The 21,552-nt window shown below is 47.0% G+C and overlaps 1 protein-coding gene and 1 pseudogene across 1 annotated transcript in view; one reads left to right on the forward strand and one right to left on the reverse strand.

The window, feature by feature from the left end:
• The window catches only part of LOC129475422 (transmembrane 9 superfamily member 2-like), a 53,223-nt gene that overhangs the window by 14,218 nt on the left and 17,453 nt on the right, over window positions 1-21,552 (forward strand). The gene's annotated exons all lie outside the window — the stretch shown is intronic.
• Window positions 11,509-21,219, reverse strand: LOC129476310 (serine/arginine repetitive matrix protein 1-like; annotated as a pseudogene).

Raw genomic sequence — 21,552 nt, forward strand, 5'->3', positions numbered from 1 at the left:
TGGGTGGCCGGGCAGAGGCGCTCCTCACTTCCCAGACGGGGTGGCCGGGCAGAGGCGCTGCTCACTTCCCAGACGATGGGTGGCCGGGCAGAGGCGCTCCTCACTTCCCAGACGATGGGTGGCCGGGCAGAGGCACTCCTCACTTCCCAGACGGGGCGGCCGGGCAGAGGCGCTCCTCACTTCCCAAACGGGGCGGCCGGGCAGAGGCTCTCCTCACTTCCCAGATGGTGGGTGGCCGGGCAGAGGCGCTCCTCACTTCCCAGACGATGGGTGGCCGGGCAGAGGCGCTCCTCACCTCCCAGATGGGGCGGCCGGGCAGAGGCGCTCCTCACTTCTTCCCGGATGGGGCGGCCGGGCAGAGGCGCTCCTCACTTCTTCCCGGACGGGGCGCCCGGGCAGAGGCGCTCCTCGTTTCTTCCCGGACGGGGCGGCCGGGCAGAGGCGCTCCTCACTTCCCAGACGGGGCAGCCGGGCAGAGGCACTCCTCACTTCCCAGACGGTGGGTGGCCGGGCAGAGGCGCTCCTCACTTCCCAGACGATGGGTGGCCGGGCAGAGGCGCTCCTCACCTCCCAGATGGGGCGGCCAGGCAAAGGTGCTCCTCACTTTTTCCTGGATGGGGCGCCCGGGCAGAGGCGCTCCTCATTTCTTCCCGGACGGAGCGGCCGGGCAGAGGCGCTCCTCACTTCTTCCCGGACGGGGCGCCCGGGCAGAGGCGCTCCTCACTTCTTCCCGGACGGGGCGACTGGGCAGAGGCGCTCCTCACTTCTTCCCGGATGGGGCGACCGGGCAGAGGCGCTCCTCACTTCTTTCCGGACGGGGCGGCCGGGCAGAGGCGCTGCTCACTTCCCAGACGATGGGTGGCTGGGCAGAGGCGCTCCTCACTTCCCAGACGGGGTGGCCGGGCAGAGGCGCTGCTCACTTCCCAGATGATGGGTGGCCGGGCAGAGGCGCTCCTCACTTCTTCCCGGAGGGGGCGGCCGGGCAGAGGCGCTCCTCACTTCTTCCCGGACGGGGCGGCCGGGCAGAGGCGCTCCTCACTTCTTCCCGGACGGGGCGCCCGGGCAGAGGCGCTCCTCACTTCTTCCCGGACGGGGCGGCCGGGCAGAGGCGCTCCTCACTTCTTCCCGGACGGGGCGGCCGGGCAGAGGCGCTCCTCACTTCTTCCTGGACGGGGCGGCCGGGCAGAGGCGCTCCTCACTTCCCGGACGGGGCGGCCGGGCAGAGGCGCTCCTCACTTCCCAGACGGGGCGGCCGGGCAGAGGCGTTCCTCACTTCCCAGACGGTGGGTGGCCGGGCAGAGGCGCTCCTCACTTCCCAGACGATGGGTGGCCGGGCAGAGGCGCTCCTCACTTCTTCCCGGACGGGGCGGCCGGGCAGAGGCACTCCTCACTTCTTCCCGGACGGGGCGGCCGGGCAGAGGCGCTCCTCACTTCTTCCCGGACGGGGCGGCCGGGCAGAGGCGCTCCTCACTTCTTCCTGGACGGGGCGGCCGGGCAGAGGCGCTCCTCACTTCCCGGACGGGGCGGCCGGGCAGAGGCGCTCCTCACTTCCCAGACGGGGCGGCCGGGCAGAGGCGCTCCTCACTTCCCAGACGGTGGGTGGCCGGGCAGAGGCGCTCCTCACTTCCCAGACGATGGGTGGCCGGGCAGAGGCGCTCCTCACTTCTTCCCGGATGGGGCGGCCAGGCAGAGGCACTCCTCACTTCTTCCCGGATGGGGCGCCCGGGCAGAGGCGCTCCTCATTTCTTCCCGGACGGGGCGGCCGGGCAGAGGCGCTCCTCACTTCCCAGACGGGGCGGCTGGGCAGAGGCGCTCCTCACTTCTTCCCGGACGGGGCGGCCGGGCAGAGGCGCTCCTCATTTCTTCCCGGACGGGGCGGCCGGGCAGAGGCGCTCCTCACTTCTTCCCGGACGGGGCGGCCGGGCAGAGGCGCTCCTCATTTCTTCCCGGACGGGGCGGCCGGGCAGAGGCGCTCCTCACTTCTTCCCGGACGGGGCGGCCGGGCAGAGGCGCTCCTCACTTCTTCCCGGACGGGGCGGCCGGGCAGAGGCGCTCCTCACTTTCTCCCGGACGGGGCGGCCGGGCAGAGGCGCTCCTCACCTCCCAGACGATGGGAGGCCGGGCAGAGGCGCTCCTCACTTCCCAGACGATGGGTGGCCGGGCAGAGGCGCTCCTCACTTCCCAGACGGGGTGGCCGGGCAGAGGCGCTCCTCCCTTCCCAGACGATGGGTGGCCGGGCAGAGGCGCTCCTCACTTCCCAGACGATGGGTGGCCGGGCAGAGGTGCTCCTCACTACCCAGACGGGGCGGCCGGGCAGAGGCGCTCCTCACTTCCCAGACGGTGGGTGGCCGGGCAGAGGTGCTCCTCACTTCCCAGACGGTGGGTGGCCGGGCAGAGGCGCTCCTCACTTCCCAGACGGTGGGTGGCCGGGCAGAGGCGCTCCTCACTTCCCAGACGATGGGTGGCCGGGCAGAGGCGCTCCTCACTTCCCAGACGATGGGTGGCCGGGCAGAGGCGCTCACTTCCCAGACGGGGCGGCCGGGCAGAGGCGCTCCTCACTTCCCAGACGGGGCGGCCGGGCAGAGGCGCTCCCCACCTCCCAGATGGGGCGGCGGCCGGGCAGAGGCACTCCCCACCTCCCAGATGGGGCGGCGGCCAAGCAGGGGCTGCAATCCCAGCACGCTGGTAGGCCAAGGCAGGCGGCTGGGGGGCAGAGGCTGCCGCGAGGCCAGACCACGCCACCGCACTCCAGCCCGGGCAACACCGAGCACTGGGTGAGCGAGACTCCGTCTGTAGTCCCAGTACCTCGGGAGGCTGAGGCGGGCAGAGCACTCGGCATCAGGAGCTGGCGACCAGCGTGGCCAAGATGGCGAACGCGTGCGTGCAGCGAAAGGAGAAAAGGCAGGGAGTGGTCGCGCGGGCCGGCAGTCCCAGGCAGTCCGCGGCGCGGGCAGCAGCAAGCGGAGTAGATTGTAGCCTGGGCCAGAGAGGGAAAGAGAAGAAAGAAAAGAAAAGAAAAGAAAAGAAAAGAAAGAGAGAAAGAAAAGAAAGAAGGAAAGAAAGGAAGGAAGGAAGGAAGGACGGAAGGAAGGAAGGAAGGAAGCGAGTCTCGCTCTCTTCAAGGCTAGAGTGCAGTGGCGCCATCTCAGCTCACTGCAACCTCCATCTCCTGGGTTGAAGCAATTCTCCTGCCTCAGCCTCCTGAGTAGCTGGGACTACAAGTGCACACCACCACACCAGGCTTTTTCTATTTTTAGTAGAGATGGGTTTTCACCATGTTGGCCAGGCTGGTCTAGAACTCCTGACCTCTGGTGATCTGTCCACCTCGGCCTCCCAAAGTATGTAATTCCCTTTAGAATGCTGCCTGTAGGGCAGTGTTACAGAATAGGTAAAATGATAGGAAATGTGAGGCAGGAGAGGATATGGCCACAGCGTGTTTTGTGGTGTCAGATAGTCCCAGGTTTGAAATCCAGTTCTACCACTTACCAGCTAAATCACCTTGGGCAAGTTTCTTCATTCATTCACTCAACAAGTATTTAGTGCATATCTGGGTGCCAGGCACTGTTCTAGGCACCAAGAATAGAGTGGCAAAAAGGACAAAGTCTCTCCCTTCATGCAGCTTACTCTTTAGTTACCTAATATCTCCAAGCCTAAGCTTCTACTTCTGTAATATGGTATAACCAACTTCACAGAGCGGTTGTGAAGATTAAATAATGCACATAAATAATGTCTTATGAATAAAACCTTCTGAATAACGTATATTAGTAAACAAAGCCAGTGGCACTGAGTAAATAATGAATGTGAGTGAAATTTAATACATCATTTGCCTCTCATCCTGTTAACAATCAATTCCAAATGCCAGTCTCCATATGTAGGCCAGGTGTGAAGGACAGAGGAAGTATGAGAAAAGACATGAACAGAAAAGGTGGGGGCAAGGAGGGACAACGAGGACTCAACCTTACCTTCTTTTCAACACCTCCCTCTTCTCTATGCGATTGAACAGTTCTTGCTCTCTCTCTTTCTCTGTCATCTGTTCCAAACGGGCCCTGTCTTCCTCATCTCCCATGAGGTCTTCTCCATAGCCATCATGGAACTCTTCATCTTCTGAGGAAGAGTCTGAATCTGAACTGGAAGAGGAGCTGTTGCTGTCAGAGTCTGACACTTCACCTTCCTCAGGGGCTGAGCTCTCAGCTGAACTGTCTTTGTCTGAACTGCCTGAGGAGGCAGTTTTGTTGGCCTGTTTCTTCATGGTTCCTTTCTTCTCTATTTTTCTGGCTTTTCCTTTCTTCTTATTTTTATTGCTCCCAAATGTCCACTCATCGTCACTGTCAGACGTCTCCGAGTCTGACGAGGCTGCAGGCTGACTCACAGGCGGCTCCTTCTCCTCAGAGTCACTGCGCTTTCGCTTTGCCAGGGACAAGAGCTCCTGATCCAGGTTCTCGTCGCTGCCGCTGTCCTCTGTGTCCGAGTCGATCACGACGCGGCCTTTCCGCTTCTTTACCATGGTGGTCCCGCGGCTCCCACGCCGGCCGCCGCCCGGACTCCCCTCTTGCCTGCCTGCCAGTGGGACCGCCACTGCCGCCGTCGCCGCCGCTGCTCGACCCACACAAAGGCGACCCTGTGCCACATCTTCTTAATCCAGTCTATCGTAGTTGGACATTTGGGTTGGTTCCAAGTCTTTGCTATTGTGAATAGTGCCGCAATAAACATACGTGTGCATGTGTCTTTATAGCAGCATGATTTATAGTCCTTTGGGTATATACCCAGTAATGGGATGGCTGGGTCAAATGGTATTTCTAGTTCTAGATCCCTGAGGAATCGCCACACTGACTTCCACAATGGTTGAACTAGTTGACAGTCCCACCAACAGTGTAAAAGTGTTCCTATTTCTCCACATCCTCTCCAGCACCTGTTGTTTCCTGACTTTTTAATGATCGCCATTCTAACTGGTGTGAGATGGTATCTCACTGTGGTTTTGACTTGCATTTCTCTGATGGCCAGTGATGATGAGCATTTTTTCATGTGTTTTTTGGCTGCATAAATGTCTTCTTTTGAGACGTGTCCGTTCATGTCCTTTGCCCACTTTTTGATGGGGTTGTTTGTTTTTTTCTTGTAAATTTGTTTGAGTTCATTGTAGATTCTGGATATTAGCCCTTTGTCAGATGAGTAGGTTGCAAAAATTTTCTCCCATTCTATAGGTTGCCTGTTCACTCTGATGGTAGTTTCTTTTTCTGTGCGGAAGCTCTTTAGTTTAATCAGATCCCATTTGTCAATTTTGGCTTTTGTTGCCATTGCTTTTGGTGTTTTAGACATGAAGTCCTTGCCCACGCCTATGTCCTGAATGGTATTGCCTAGGTTTTCTTGTAGGATTTTAATGGTTTTAGGTCTAGCATTTAAGTCTTTAATCCATCTTGAATTAATTTTTGTATAAGGTGTAAGGAAGGGATCCAGTTTCAGCTTTCTACATATGGCCAGCCAGTTTTCCCAGCACCATTTATTAAATAGGGAATCCTTTCCCCATTTCTTGTTTTTGTCAGGTTTGTCAAAGATCAGATAGTTGTAGATATGCGGCATCATTTCTGAGGGCTCTGTTCTGTTCCATTGATCTATGTCCCTGCTGTGGTACCAGTACCATGCTGTTTTGGTTACTGTAGCCTTGTAGTATAGTTTAAAGTCAGGTAGCGTGATGCCTCCAGCTTTGTTCTTTTGGCTTAGGATTGACTTGGTGATGCGGGGCTCTTTTTTCGTTCCATATGAACTTTAAAGTAGTTTTTTCCAATTCTGTGAAGAAAGTCATTGGTAGCTTGATGGGGATGGCATTGAATCTATAAATTACCTTGGGCAGTATGGCCATTTTCACGATATTGATTCTTCCTATCCATGAGCATGGGATGTTCTTCCATTTGTTGTATTTCCTTGAGCAGTGGTTTGTAGTTCTCCTTGAAGAGGTCCTTCACATCCCTTGTAAGTTGGATTCCTAGGTATTTTATTCTCTTTGAAGCAATTGTGAATGGGAGTTCACTCATGATTTGGCTCTCTGTTTGTCTGTTATTGGTGTATAAGAATGCTTGTGATTTTTGTACACTGATTTTGTATCCTGAGACTTTGCTGAAGTTGCTTATCAGCTTAAGGAGATTTTGGGCTGAGACGATGGGGTTTTCTAGATACACAATCATGTCATCTGCAAACAGGGACAATTTGACTTCCTCTTTTCCTAATTGAATACCCTTTATTTCCTTCTCCTGCCTGATTGCTCTGGCCAGAACTTCCAGCACTATGTTGAATAGGAGTGGTGAGAGGGAGCATCCCTGTCTTGTGCCAGTTTTCAAAGGGAATGCTTCCAGTTTTTGCCCATTCAGTATGATATTGGCTGTGGGTTTGTCATAGATAGCTCCTATTATTTTGAGATATGTCCCATCAATACCTAATTTCTTGAGAGTTTTTAGCAGGAAGCGTTGTTGAATTTTGTCAAAGGCCTTTTCTGCATCTATTGAGATAATCATGTGGTTTTTGTCGTTGATTCTGTTTATATGCTGGATTACATTTATTGATTTGCGTATGTTGAACCAGCCTTGCATCCCAGGGATGAAGCCCACTTGATCATGGTGGATAAGCTTTTTGATGTGCTGCTGGATTCTGTTTGCCAGTATTTTATTGAGGATTTTTGCATCAATGTTCATCAAGGATATTGGTCTGAAATTCTCTTTTTTGGTTATGTCTCTGCCAGGCTTTGGTATCCGGACGATGCTGGCTTCATAAAATGTGTTAGGGAGGATTCCCTCTTCTTCTATCGATTGGAATAGTTTCAGAAGGAATGGTACCAGTTCCTCCTTGTACCTCTGGTAGAATTCGGCTGTGAATCCATCAGGTCCTGGACTCTTTTTGTTTGGTAAGCTATTGATTATTGCCACAATTTCAGAACCTGTTATTGGTCTATTCAGAGATTCAACTTCTTCCTGGTTTAGTCTTGGGAGGGTGTATTTGTCGAGGAATTTATCCATTTCTTCTAGATTTTCTAGTTTATTTGCATAGAGGTGTTTGTAGTATTCTCTGATGGTAGATTGTATTTCTGTGGGATCGGTGGTGATATCCCCTTTTTCATTTTTTATTGCATCTATTTGATTCTTCTCTCTTTTCCTCTTTATTAGTCTTGCTAGCAGTCTATCAATTTTGTTGATCTTTTCAAAACACCAGCTCCTGGGTTCATTAATTTTTAGAAGGGTTATTTGTGTCTGTATTTCCTTCAGTTCTGCTCTGATTTTAGTTATTTCTAGCCTTCTGCTAGCTTTTGAATGTGTTTGCTCTTGCTTTTCTAGTTCTTTTAATTGTGATGTTAGGGTGTCAATTTTGGATCTTTCCTGCTTTCTCTTGTGGGCATTTAGTGCTATAAATTTCCCTCTACACACTGCTTTGAATGTGTCCCAGAAATTCTGGTATGTTGTGTCTTTGTTCTCATTGGTTTCAAAGAACATCTTCATTTCTGCCTCATTTCATTATGTACCCAATAGTCATTCAGGAGCAGGTTGTTCGGTTTCCATGTAGTTGAGCGGTTTTGAGTGAGTTTCTTAATCCTGAGTTCTAGTTTGATTGCACTGTGGTCTGAGAGACAGTTTGTTATAATTTCTGTTCTTTTACATTTGCTGAGGAGAGCTTTACTTCCAACTGTGTGGTCAATTTTGGAATAGGTGTGTGGTGCTGAAAAAAATGTATATTCTGTTGATTTGTGGTGGAGAGTTCTGTAGATGTCTATTAGGTCCACTTTGTGCAGAGCTGAGTTCGATTCCTGGATATCCTTGTTAACTTTCTGTCTCGTTAATCTGTCTAATGTTGACAGTGGGGTGTTAAAATCTCCCATTATTATTGTGTGGGAGTTTAGGTCCCTTTGTAGGTCACTCAGGACTTGCTTTATGAATCTGGGTGCTCCTGTGTTGGATGCATATATATTTAGGATAGTTAGCTCTTCTTGTTGAATTGATCCCTTTACCATTATGTAATAGCCTTCTTTGTCTCTTTTGATCTTTGTTGGTTTAAAGTCTGTTTTATCAGAGACTAGGATTGCAACCCCTGCCTTTTTTTGTTTTCCATTTGCTTGATAGATCTTCCTCCATCCCTTTATTTTGAGTCTATGTGTGTCTCTGCACGTGAGATGGGTTTCCTGAATACAGCACACTGATGGGTCTTGACTCCTTATCCAGTTTACCAGTCTGTGTCTTTTAATTGGAGCATTTAGCCCATTTACATTTAAAGTTAATATTGTTATGTGTGAATCTGATCCTGTCATCATGATGTTAGTTGGTTGTTTTGCTCGTTAGTTGATGCAGTTTCTTCCTAGCCTCGATGGTCTTTACAATTTGGCATGTTTTTGCAGGGGCTGGTACCGGTTGTTCCTTTCCATGTTTAGTGCTTCCTTCAGGAGCTCTTTTAGGGCAGGCCTGGTGGTGACAAAATCACTCAAAACTTGCTTGTCTGTAAAGTATTTTATTTCTCCTTCACTTATGAAGCTTAGTTTGGCTGGATATGAAATTCTGGGTTGAAAATTCTTTTCTTTAAGAATGTTGGATATCGGCCCCCACTCTCTTCTGGCTTGTAGAGTTTCTGCCGAGAGATCAGCTGGTTAGTCTGATGGGCTTTCCTTTGCGGGTAACCCAACCTTTCTCTCTGGCTGCCCTTAACATTTTTTCCTTCATTTCAACTTTGGTGAATCTGACAATTATGTGTCTTGGAGTTGCTCTTCTTGAGGAATATCTTTGTGGTGTTCTCTGTATTTCCTGAATCTGAATGTTGGCCTGCCTTGCTAGATTTGGGAAGTTCTCCTGGATAATATCTTGCAGAGTGTTTTCCAACTTGGTTCCATTCTCCCCGTCATTTTCAGGTACACCAATCAGACGTAGGTTTGGTCTTTTCACATAGTCCCAAATTTCTTGGAGGCTTTGTTCATTTCTTTTTATTGTTTTTTCTCTAAACTTCCCTTCTCGCTTCATTTCATTCATTTCATCTTCCATCAGCGATACCCTTTCTTCCAGTTGATCGCATCTGCTACCGAGGCTTCTGCAATCTTCATGTAGTTCTCGAAACTTGGCTTTCAGCTCCATCAGCTCCTTTAAGCCCTTCTCTCCATTGGTTATTCTAGTTATCCATTCGTCTAATTTTTTTTCAAAGTTTTTAACTTCTTTGCTATTGTTTTGAATTTCCTCCCATAGCTCGGAGTAGTTTGATCGTCTGAAGCCTTCTTCTCTCAACTCGTCAAAGTCATCCTCCATCCAGCTTTGTTCTGTTGCTGGTGAGGAACTGCGTTGCTTTGGAGGAGGAGAGGTGCTCTGCTTTTTAGAGTTTCCAGTTTTTCTGCCCTGTTTTTTCCCCTTCTTTGTGGTTTTATCTACTTTTGGTCTTTGATGATGGTGATGTACAGATGGGTTTTTGGTGTGGATGTCCTTTCTGTTTGTTAGTTTTCCTCCTACCAGACGAGACCCTCAGCTGCAGATCTGTTGGAGTTTACTAGAGGTCCACTCCAGACCCTGTTTGGCTGGGTGTCAGCAGCAGTGGCTGCAGAACAGCGGATTTTTGTGAGACCACAAATTCAGCTGTCTGATAGTTCCTCTGGAAGTTTTGTCTCAGAGGAGTACCTGGCCAAGTGAGGTGTCAGTCTGTCCCTGCTGGGGGGTGCCTCCCAGTTAGGCTGCTCGGGGGTGAGGGTACCACTTTAGGAGGCAGTCTGTCCGTTCTCAGATCTCCAGCTGCGTGCTGGGAGAACCACTACTCTCTTCAAAGCTGTCAGTCAGACAGGGACATTTAAGTCTGCAGAGGTTCCTGCTGAGTTTTTTTTTTGTCTGTGCCCTGCCCCCAGAGGTGGAGCCTACAGAGGCAGGCAGGCCTCCTTGAGCTGTGGTGGGCTCCACCCAGTTCGAGCTTCCTGGCTGCTTTGTTTACCTAACCAAGCCTGGGCAATGGCGGGCGCCCCTCCCCCAGCCTCGCTGCCGCCTTGCAGTTTGATCCCAGACTGCTGCGCTAGCAATCAGTGAGACTCTGTGGGCATAGGACCCTCTGAGCCAGGTGCGGGACACAATCTCCTAGTGTGCGGTTTTCCAGGCCCATTGGAAAAGCGCAGTATTAGGGTGGGACTCACCTGATTTTCCAGGTGCTGTCTGTTACCCCTTTCTTTGACTAGGAAAGGGAACTCCCTGACCCCTTGCGCTTCCCGAGTGAGGCAATGCCTCGCCCTGCTTCGGCTCGTGCACAGTGCGCTTCACCGACTGTCCTGCACCCACTGTTTGGCACTCCCTAGCGAGATGAAACCGGTACCTCAAACAGAAATGCAGAAATCACCCGTCTTCTGTGTCGCTCAGGCTGGGTGCTGTAGACCGGAGCTGTTCCTATTCGGCCATCTTGGCTCCACCCCCCTTTTGTACAATGTTTTGAGTGAATATATGCTTTCAGTTCTACTGCATGTATACCTACGAGTGAAGTCACTGGGTCATATGGTAACTTTATGTTTATTATTTTGAGAAACCGTCAGCCTGTTTTCAAACCTGGCTGTACCATTTACATCCCTATCAGTAATGTATTAGGGTTTCGGTTTCTCTGTACCCTCAGCAACACTTGTTACTATCCTTTCTTTTCTTTCTTTCTTTTTTTTATTATAGCCACCTAGTGTGTATGAAGTGTTATTTTAGTTTTTTAAAAAGTTTAGAAATTTATTCTGTTTAATGCAGAAGCTTTATATAGCTTTAGTTAAAAAAAAAAACACGAAAAAAAATCAAAACAAAAACAGTGAAACCAAGACACTATTCCAAAGTCTGGGCCCTTCCAGCCTTCCAAATACAAGAGCTCTGAAAGTTGTATATACCGATTGGAAGAACAAGAGAAAAATATGAACAGAGCCATGATATTTCATTAAACAAAATTGTATGTAACTGAAGGATCCTTCCTGGGACTAGCTTATTGCCTTTACAAAAGATAAAACAAAACAAAAACACAAAACCAGAAGAATGGAATGAGAGTCCAATGTTCCAAATCAGCTTGATACACATCAATATAAATCCACAGTGTCCTGGCAAACAGCATGCTTTCATTTTCTGTCTCATCCTAGACCTCGAATCCTGATTCATTTCAGCAGAGACTCCACAGGAAATAGGAGAGATTATGGCATTAAAATATTCATTTATACTTTTATGGTAGTTCAAAATGGTGGTCTTATTTCTGGGCAGGCTTACAGACCATACAAGGTCAGAAGCATAACTTAAATGGGTGCTAAGACTCAAATGAAAAAAATGTAAAGAAAAAGAAAAAAAGAAAACCAAAACCAAATAAACAAACAAAAAAACCCCTCTGGGAACAGCCAGGGCATTTAAAGGAACCATAAAAATGCTAATAGTATTTAAACCTCCCTTTTTAAAAAGGGATTTTTTTTGGCTTAAAATATTTCACTCTAAATGAATTATGTCAACTGTGAATGAAAGAATGTCACTAATACAGTGTGGACAACTTTTGCAATGTAAATCCATGCCCCTTGTTTTTACATGGTGAACTTCAACCTAGCAATTATTACAACAAATGTTAGAGTCTAAAGCTCAAACACATTTTAGCAATTTTGAAATTGAACTGCCTACAAACCAAATAAAATTTACATCATAACAAACATTTCCGCCTAAGACTGTGGGGACTCTTGGGCCTTCCTCATTGATCTCAGGGCCTTTTCACACAGGTGCTTTTCTTTTTTATTTTTATTTTTCGGAGATGGAGTCTCACTCTGTCGCCCAGGCTGGAGGGCAGTGGTGTGATCTCGGTTTACTGCAACCTCCGCCTCCCGGATTCACACCATTCTCCTGCCTCAGCCTCCCAAGTAGCTGGGACTACAGGCACCCGCCACCACGCCTGGCTAATTTTTTTGTATTTTTAGTAGAGACAGGGTTTCACCGTGTTAGCCAGGATGGTGTCGATCTCCTGACCTCGTGATCCACCCGCCTCGGCCTCCCAAAGTACTGGGATTACAGGCGTGAGCCACCGTGCCTGGCCAACGCAGGTGCTTTTCTAAGTCATCAAGGTTATCTTCAGCTTCACTTTCAGTATCCTCCTTCGGCTCTGGCGCTGCCACTGGTTCTTCCTGTGCTAATGTGGTTGTGGCAGCTGCAATGGCTGCAGGGGTCACAGCAGCTGCAGCCACAGCCTTTTCCTTGTGTTTTTTGTGCTTCTTGTGCTTCTTATCCTTTTTGTGTTTCTTGTCCTTCTTTTCTGTTTTTTTAAATATATCATGCAATTTTATTACCATTTTTTCTATATAAATGACACAAAATTTAGACCAATAAAAACCATTTCTTCCATGAAATTTCAACAACTGAGCTGAGCTGGGAAGAGCTAAACTGCTTGATATCAGAGTTTTTTTTTTTTTAATTATTTAAGTTCTAGGCTACACATGCACAAGTGCAGGTTTGTTATATATGTATGCATGTGCCATGTTGGTGTGCTGCACCCATTAATTCATCATTTACATTAGGTATATCTCCTAATGCTATCCCTCCCCCCTCCCCCCACCCCACGGCAGGCCCCGGTGTGTGATGTCCCTCTTCCTGTGTCCAGGTGTTCTCATTTTTCAATTCCCACCTGTGAGTGAGAAAATGTGATGTTTGGTTTTTTGTCCTTGCGATAGTTTGCTGAGAATGATGGTTTCCAGCTTCATCCATGTCCCTGCAAAGGACATGAACTCATCGTTTTTTATGGCTGCATCATATTCCATGGTGTATATGTGCCACATTTTCTTAATCTAGCCTATCGTTGTTAGACATTTGGGTTGGTTCCAGGTCTTTGCTATTATGAATAGTGCCACAATAAACATACGTGTGCATGTGTTTTTATAGCAGCATGATATATAATCCTTTGGGTATATACCCAGTAATGGGATGGCTGGGTCAAATGGTATTTCTAGTTCTAGATCCCTGAGGAATTGCCACACTGTCTTCCACAATGGTTGAACTAATTCACAGTCCCACAAACAGTGTAAAAGTGTTCCTATTTCTCCACATCCTCTCCAGCACATGTTGTTTCCTGATTTTTTAATGATCGCCATTCTAACTGGTGTGAGATGGTATCTCATTGTGGTTTTGATTTGCATTTCTCTGATGGCCAGTGATGATGAGCATTTTTTCCTGTGTCTGTTGGCTGCATAAATGTCTTCTTTTGAGAAGTGTCTGTTCATGTCTTTCACCCACTTTTTGATGGGTTTTTTTTTTTTTTTTTTTTTGTAAATTTGTTTGAGTTCTTTGTAGATTCTGGATATTAGCACTTTGTCAGATGAATAGATTGCAAAAATTTTCTCCCATTCTGTAGGTTGCCTGTCACTCTGATGGTAGTTTCTTTTGCTGTGCAGAAGCTCTTTAGTTTAATTAGATCCCATTTGTCAATTTTGGCTTTTGTTGCCATTGCTTTTGGTGTTTTAGACATGAAGTCCTTGCCCACGCCTATGTCCTGAATGGTATTGCCTAGGTTTTCTTCTAGGGTTTTTATGGTTTTAGGTCTAACATTTAAGTCTTTAATCCATCTTGAATTAATTTTTGTATAAGGTGTATGGAAGGGATCCAGTTTCAGCTTTCTACATGTGGCTAGCCAGTTTTCCCAGCACCATTTGTTAAACAGGGAATCCTTTCCCCATTTCTTGTTTTTTTGTCAGGTTTGTCAAAGATCAGATAGTTGTAGATGTGTGGTTTTATTTCTGAGGGCTCTGTTCTGTTCCATTGGTCTATATCTCTGTTTTGGTACCAGTACCATGCTGTTTTGGTTACTGTAGCCTTGTAGTATAGTTTGAAGTCAGGTAGCATGATGCCTCCAGCTTTGTTCTTTTGACTTAGGATTGACTTGGCAATGTGGGCTATTTTTTGGTTCTATATGAACTTTAAAGTAGTTTTCTCCAATTCTGTGAAGAAAGTCATTGGTAGCTTGATGGGGATGGCATTGAATCTATAAATTACCTTGGGCAGTATGGCCATTTTCACGATATTGATTCTTCCTATCCATGAGCATGGGATGTTCTTCCATTTGTTGTATTTCATTGAGCAGTGGTTTGTAGTTCTCCTTGAAGAGGTCCTTCACATCCCTTGTAAGTTGGATTCCTAGGTATTTTATTCTCTTTGAAGCAATTGTGAATGGGAGTTCACTCATGATTTGGCTCTCTGTTTGTCTGTTATTGGTGTATAAGAATGCTTGTGATTTTTGTACACTGATTTTGTATCCTGAGACTTTGCTGAAGTTGCTTATCAGCTTAAGGAGATTTTGGGCTGAGACGATGGGGTTTTCTAGATATACAATCATGTCATCTGCAAACAGGGACAATTTGACTTCCTCTTTTCCTAATTGAATACCCTTTATTTCTTTCTCCTGCCTGATTGCCCTGGCCAGAACTTCCAACACTATGTTGAATAGGAGTGGTGAGAGTGGGCATCCCTGTCTTGTGCCAGTTTTCAAAGGGAATGCTTCCAGTTTTTGCCCATTCAGTATGATATTGGCTGTGGGCTTGTCATAAATAGCTCTTATTATTTTGAGATACGTCCCATCAATACCTAATTTCTTGAGAGTTTTTAGCATGAAGCGCTGTTGAATTTTGTCAAAGGCCTTTTCCGCATTATTGAGATAATTGTGGTTTTTGTCGTTGGTTCTGTTTATATGCTGGATTATGTTTATTGATTTGCATATGTTTTTTTGTTTTTTTTGAGACGAATTCTCTCTCTGTTGCCCAGGCTGGAGTGCAGGGGCGCGCGATCTCGGCTCACTGCAAGCTCCGCCTCCCAGGTTCTCACCATTCTCCTGCCTCAGCCTCCCGAAGAGCTAGGACTACAGGCGCCTGCCACCATGCCCAGCTAATTTTTTTGTATTTTTAGTAGAGACGGGGTTTCACTGTGTTAGCCAGGATCGTCTCCATCTCCTGACCTCGTGATCCGCCTGCCTCGGCCTCCCAAAGTGTTGGGATTACAGGCGTGAGGCACCACTCCCGGCCTGATTTGCATATGTTGAACCAGCCTTGCATCCCAGGGATGAAGCCCACTTGATCATGGTGGGTAAGCTTTTTGATGTGCTAATGGATTCGGTTTGCCAGTATTGAGGATTTTTGCATTGATGTTCATCAGGGATATTGGTCTAAAATTCTCTTTTTTTTGTTGTGTCTCTGCCAGGCTTTGGTATCAGGATGATGCTGGCCTCATAAAATGAGTTAGGGAGGATTCCCTCTTTTTCTATTGATTGGAATAGTTCAGAAGGAATGGTACCAGCTCCTCCTGGTACCTCTGGTAGAATTCAGATGTGAATCCATCTGGTCCTGGACTTTTTTTGGTTGGTAAGCTATTAATTATTGCCTCAATTTCAGAGCCTGTTATTGGTCTATTCAGAGATTCAGCTTCTTCCTGGTTTAGTCTTGGGAGAGTGTATGTGTCGAGGAATTTATCCATTTCTTCTAGATTTTCTAGTTTATTTGCATAGAGGTGTTTATAGTATTCTCTGATAGTAGTTTGCATTTCTGCATCTATTTGATTCTTCTCTCTTTTCTTCTTTGTTAATCTTGCTAGCGGTCTATCAATTTGGTTGATCTTTTCAAAAAACCAGCTCCTGGATTCATTAATTTTTTGAAGGGTTTTTTGTGTCTCTATTTCCTTCAGTTCTGCTCTGATCTTAGTTATTTCTTGCCTTCTGCTAGCTTTTGAATGTGTTTGCTCTTGCTTTTCTAGTTCTTTTAAGTGTGATGTTAGGGTGTCAATTTTAGATCTTTCCTGCTTTCTCTTGTGGGCATTTAGTGCTATAAATTTCCCTCTACACACTGCTTTGAATGTGTCCCAGAGATTCTGGTATGTTGTGTCTTTGTTCTTGTTGGTTTGAAAGAACATCTTTATTTCTGCCTTCATTTCATTATGTACCCAGTAGTCATTCAGGAGCAGGTTGTTCAGTTTCCATGTAGTTGTGTGGTTTTGAGTGAGTTTCTTAATTCTGAGTTCTAGTTTGATTGCACTGTGGTTTGAGAGACAGTTTGTTATAATTTCTGTTCTTTTACATTTGCTGAGGAGTGCTTTACTTCCAACTATGTGGTCAATTTTGGAGTAAGTGTGATGTGGTGCTGAGAGGAATGTATATTCTGTTGATTTGGGGTGGAGAGTTCTGTAGATATCTATTAGGTCTGCTTGGTGCAGAGCTGAGTTCAATTCCTGGATATCCTTGTAAACTTTCTGTCTCGTTGATCTGTCTAATGTTGACAGCGGGGTGTTAAAGTCTCCCATTATTATTGCGTGGGAGTCTAAGTCTCTTTGTAGGTCTCTAAGGACTTGCTTTATGAATCTGGGTGCTCCTGTATTCGGCGCATATATATTTAAGATAGTTAGTTCTTCTTGTTGAATTGATCCCTTTACCATTATGTAATGGACTTCTTTGTCTCTTTTGATTTTTGTTGGCTTAATGTCTGTTTTATCAGAGACTAGGATTGCAACCCCTGCCTTTTTTTGTTTTCCATTTGCTTGATCTTCCTCCATCCCTTTATTTTGAGCCTATGTGTGTCTCTGCACGTGAGGTGGGTTTCCTGAATACAGCACACTGATGGGTCTTGACTCTTTATCCAATTTGCCAGTGCGTGTCTTTTAATTGGAGCATTTAGCCCATTTACATTTAAGCTTAATATTGTTATGTGTGAATTTGATCCTGTCATTATGATGTTAGCTGGTTATTTTGCTCATTAGTTGATGCAGTTTCTTCCTAGCCTCGAAGATCTTTACAATTTGGTGTGTTTTTGCAGGGGCTTGTACTGCTTGTTCCTTTCCATGTTTGGTGCTTCCTTCAGGAGCTCTTTTAGGGCAGGCCTGGTGGTGACACAATCCCTCAGCATTTGCTTGTCTGTAAAGTATTTTATTTCTCCTTCACTTATGAAGCTTAGTTTGGCTGGATATGAAATTCTGGGTTGAAAATGCTTTTCTTTAAGAATGTTGAATATTGGCCCCCACTCTCTTCTGGCTTGTAGAGTTTCTGCTGAGAGATCCGCTGTTAGTCTGATGGGCTTCCCTTTGTGGGTAACCTGACCTTTCTCTCTGGCTGCCCTTAACATTTTTTCCTTCCTTTCAACTTTGGTGAATTTGAAAATTATGTGTCTTGGAGTTGCTCTTCTCGAGGAGTATCTTTGTGGCATTCTCTGTATTTCCTGAATTTGAACGTTTGCCTGCCTTGCTAGGTTCGGGAAGTTCTCCTGGATAATATCCTGCAGAATGTTTTCCAATTTGGTTCCATTCTCCCCGTCACTTTCAGGTGCACCAATCAGACGTAGGTTTGGTCTTATCACATAGTCCCATATTTCTTGGAGGCTTTGTTCATTTCTTTTTATTCTTTTTTGTCTAAGCTTCTCTTCTGTCTTCATTTCATTCATTTGATCTTCCATCACTGATACCCTTTCTTCCAGTTGATCAAATCGGCTACTGAGGCTTGTGCATTCGTCACGTAGCTCTCGTGCCATGGTTTTCAGCTCCATCAGGTCCTTTAAGGACTTCTCTTCATTTGTTATTCTTGTTAGCCATTTTTCTAATCTTTTTTCAAGGTTTTTAACTTCTTTGCCATGGGTTCAAACTTCCTCGGAGAAGGAAGCTCGGAGAAGTTTGATCGTCTGTGGCCTTCTTCTCTCAACTTGTCAAAGTCATTCTCTTTCCACCTTTGTTCCGTTGCTGGTGAGGAGCTGTGTTCCTTTGGATGAGGAGAGGTGCTCTGATTTTTAGAATTTTCAGTTTTTCTGCTCTGTTTTTTCCCCATCTTTGTGGTTTTATCTACCCTTGGTCTTTGATGATGATGAAGTACAGATGGGGTTTTGGTGTGGATGTCCTTTCTGTTTGTTAGTTTTCCCTCTAACAGTCAGGGCCCTCAGCTGCAGGTCTGTTGGAGTTTGCTGGAGGTCCACTCCAGACCCTGTTTGCCTGGGTATCACCAGCGGAGGCTGCAGAACAGCGAATATTGCTGAACAGCAAATGTTGCTGCCTGATTGTTCCTCTGGAAGTTTTGTCTCAGAGCGGTACCCGACTGTGTGAGGTGTCAGTCTGCCCCTACTGGGGGTTGCCTGCCAGTTAGGTTAGTCAGGGGTCAGGGACCCACTTGAGGAGGCAGTCTGTCCGTTCTCAGATCTCCAGCTGTGTGCTGGGAGAACCACTACTCTCTTCAAAGCTGTCAGACAGGGACATTTAAGTCTGCAGAGGTTTCTGCTGCCTTTTGTTCAACTATGCCCTGCCCCCAGAGGTGGAGTCTACAGAGGCAGGCAGGCCTCCTTGAGCTTCAGTGGGCTCCACTGAGTTCGAGCTTCCTGGCTGCTTTGTTTACCTACTCAAGCCTCAGCAATGGCGGGTGCCCCTCCCCTAGCCTCACTGCTGCGTTGCAGTTCGATCTCAGACTGCTGTGCAACAATGAGCGAGGCTCCATGAACATAGTACCCTCCCAGCCAGGCACAGGATATAATCTCCTGGTGTGCCATTTGCTAAGACTGTCGGAAAACCGCAGTATTAGGGTGGGAGTGACCTGATTTTCCAGGTGCTGTTTGTCCCCCCTTGCCTTGGCTAGGAAAGGGAATTCCCTGACCCCTTGTGCTTCCCGGGTGAGGCGATGCCTCACCCTGCTTCGGCTCACGCTCGGTGCGCTGCACCCACTGTCCTGCACCCACTGTCTGACAATCCACAGTGAGATGAACCTGGTACCTCAGTTGGAAATGCAGAAATCACCCGTCTTCTGCATCGCTCATGCTGGGAGCTGTAGACTGGAGCTGTTCTTATTTGTCCTTCTTGGAACTGCCCCCCTCGTCCTTCTTTTTCTTCCCACCTTCTTCTTGATCTGGATTTCTTGGCGGTGATGCTCTTGGTGTTGGGCTTTTGGCCTTTTTGACCAGTACAGCTGGTGTGCAATTTGTAGATGGTGACTGAGACTGGACGGAGGATGGAGGTGCTGGGGGCTTTTAAGCTGCTGGCTCTGGAGACCCGGAGACAGATCAGGATGATGAGACCCTCATTATAGTCTGTGGGCTTGGTGAAGCAGCCTTTTTTATCTTTTTAGGTTCCAGAGTCCTGGAGACTCTTCCAAAGGGCCTTGTATTTGGAGACAGGGACTGCCTTCTTTGGGGTGATGACGACCCTGCTCTTCAAACAGGTGGAGGACTTGAGGTCTGAGGAGCTCGAGGCCGTGGTGAGGGTGAATGTCATTTGTTTGGTTGTGGTGATTGGGCCTCGTGGGTAGAGCGGCTTGGGGAAGAGCCTTTCCTATGCTTGGGTGATAATGAAGGTGAACGTCTCTTGGTGACTGAGGAGCTTCTTTGTTTGGGAGGTGGAGAATGGGAGACCCAATGCTTTGGTGGTGGAGATGGTGATACTCTTTGTTCAGGAAGGGGAGGAGAAGAAGCCATTCTTCTCTTTGGAGGTGGAGAAGGAGAGTATCTCCTCTGTATTGGAGAAGAGTATCTTCTAGGAGAAGGTGAGCAGCAGTGTGAGGGAGGAGAAGGAGTTCTTTTTCGTGGTGGTGGTGTGGGAGAACTGTGCCCTTGAGGAGGAGAGGCAGGAGAAGGAGACCATCGCCTTCTGGTGGGTGGTGGGGATGGAGTTCTCCTCTGTCTACCACGAGGGTGAGTCTCTTTTTGGCGCTTTTGTGGTGATGGAGAGGCACTCCGGGAAGGGGAATGTCTCTGCCACCTGCCAACCTCACCATTCTTCACATGGGATCTCATGGGTCGTTCATCTTCTGAGGAGGAGGAGGAGCCAGACTCAGATGAAGACTGCTGGTTTTGTTGTCTGTATTGGCGTCTCTGCTGCACAGAATCTGCTGCAGCCATTTTACCACGTTTATCTTCTTCCGATTCAGATAACTACTTTTCTAGGCTTCGGTGCTGGTGAAGGGCACTCCCTTTTCTCAGTACATTTATGTTTTGTCACTGCCTGAAGTTCTCCCTGGATACACAGAAACACGACTTTTTCTTGTACGGTTTGACTGCTGGGGTGTTGGGGAATGCTGAGTTTTGGGTGGCAGAGTTGCAGGAGATGGCCTGTACCTTCACCTTGGAGGACTTGCTGAAGGAGATAACCTATGAGTTTTTCGAGGGGGGCTGGATGTCCTCTTGGGAGGCTTCTTTGGTGGTGACCGGGAATGAGATGAAGAGAGTGAAGAGCTACTTCCAGACAAGGCTGCTGATGAACGTCTTCTTCATCTTACTGGAGATCTACTCCTTCTATGCCTTGGTGGAGGAGGCATTCTTCTTGGTGGAGTTCTTCGAGGAGATGGCCGCCACCTTGGGCTTGGCCACCTTCTAGGTGAATATGATCTTGATTGGGATCTATGGCACCGTCTAGGTGGAGTGTGAGAAGGAGAGCGGGACCGCGTCTGAGATCTTGATTTGGAGCGTGACCAAGATCGTGGTTGGGTCTTCTCCTTCTGCTTTTCTTTTTTGGAATTGTTTTTCCGGAGAAGGTTCTTTAGGCTCTGGTACAGGTTCAGGTTTGGGAACTTTCAGAATGTCACTAGTAGAAGTGGCCAGTTGTACTGAAGGTTATTTTACTTTCACTGAAGGTTCTGGGAGCTCTGGAGTTTTTTCCTTCTTTTCTGGGGCAGGAGAAGGACTCTGGCTCTTGGTTCTTTGATGGGGAGATCGAGAATGACTGCACTTTCTCTCTTCTAACAGGGCAAGATTGTCTTTTACGGGAAGGAGATTTGCGTCTTCTTGGGCTATGAGACCTCTCCCTTTTTTCTCTGCTGCTTTCTTTTTCTTCCTTACGCCTTTTATCTTTGTCTTCATCTTGCTTTTTCATAGATGCCAATTTTTCTTGTTCAATCTGTCTTTGTTTTATTTCTTCTTTCTTCAGTTCTAGGAAAGCAGAAGAGATTCCCGAGATGTTTTCTTGTGCATTTAGCAGCAGGGGCCACAGTTCTCCCATAAATTCTCCAGCATTTTTTCCATTCGAAAATCCAGTCAGGTTGATTTGCATCATTTTGGAGTCTGGATTCTTCACTTACAGCTGGTTGAATATAAACTCAATCACAACATCATCTTCAAACCCAAGGATTTTTGTTACTCTTTTTGTTATCCAAAGCTTTATAACTTCCAAATTTACTTTGCTCGTGTCCACCTTTTTTTCTAGGCATTCTGCAAATTTCAGCTGCTTCAGTAGTTTCTTCTGTTTGTTGCTGAACCGATTATACTGTTCTGCACTTGATTGGTGGAAGAATCCTGCATCCATCTTGCTGCCTCGCTTGGAGATCACTCCCTATCCCACGGTGTACCGCCTGTTTTATAGTTTTAATTTGCATTTCCCTGATGACTAATGATATTGAGCATCTTTTCATGTGCTTATTGACCATTTGCATATCTTCTTTGGAAGTGTGTCTATTAAAATCCCCATTTAAAAACTGGATTATTTTTCTTTTTTATTGTTGAGTTTTAAGAGTTTTTAAAATATATTCTGGATACTAAATCCTTATCAGGTATGTGACTTGCAAATGTTTTCTTCCATCCCATGGACTGTCTTCTCAGTTTCTTGATTGAATTCTTTGAAGCACAAGATTTAAATTTTGATAAAGTCTGTCATT

Source organism: Symphalangus syndactylus, chromosome X (assembly GCF_028878055.3).
Source record: "Symphalangus syndactylus isolate Jambi chromosome X, NHGRI_mSymSyn1-v2.1_pri, whole genome shotgun sequence".
Taxonomy (NCBI): Eukaryota; Metazoa; Chordata; class Mammalia; order Primates; family Hylobatidae; genus Symphalangus; species Symphalangus syndactylus.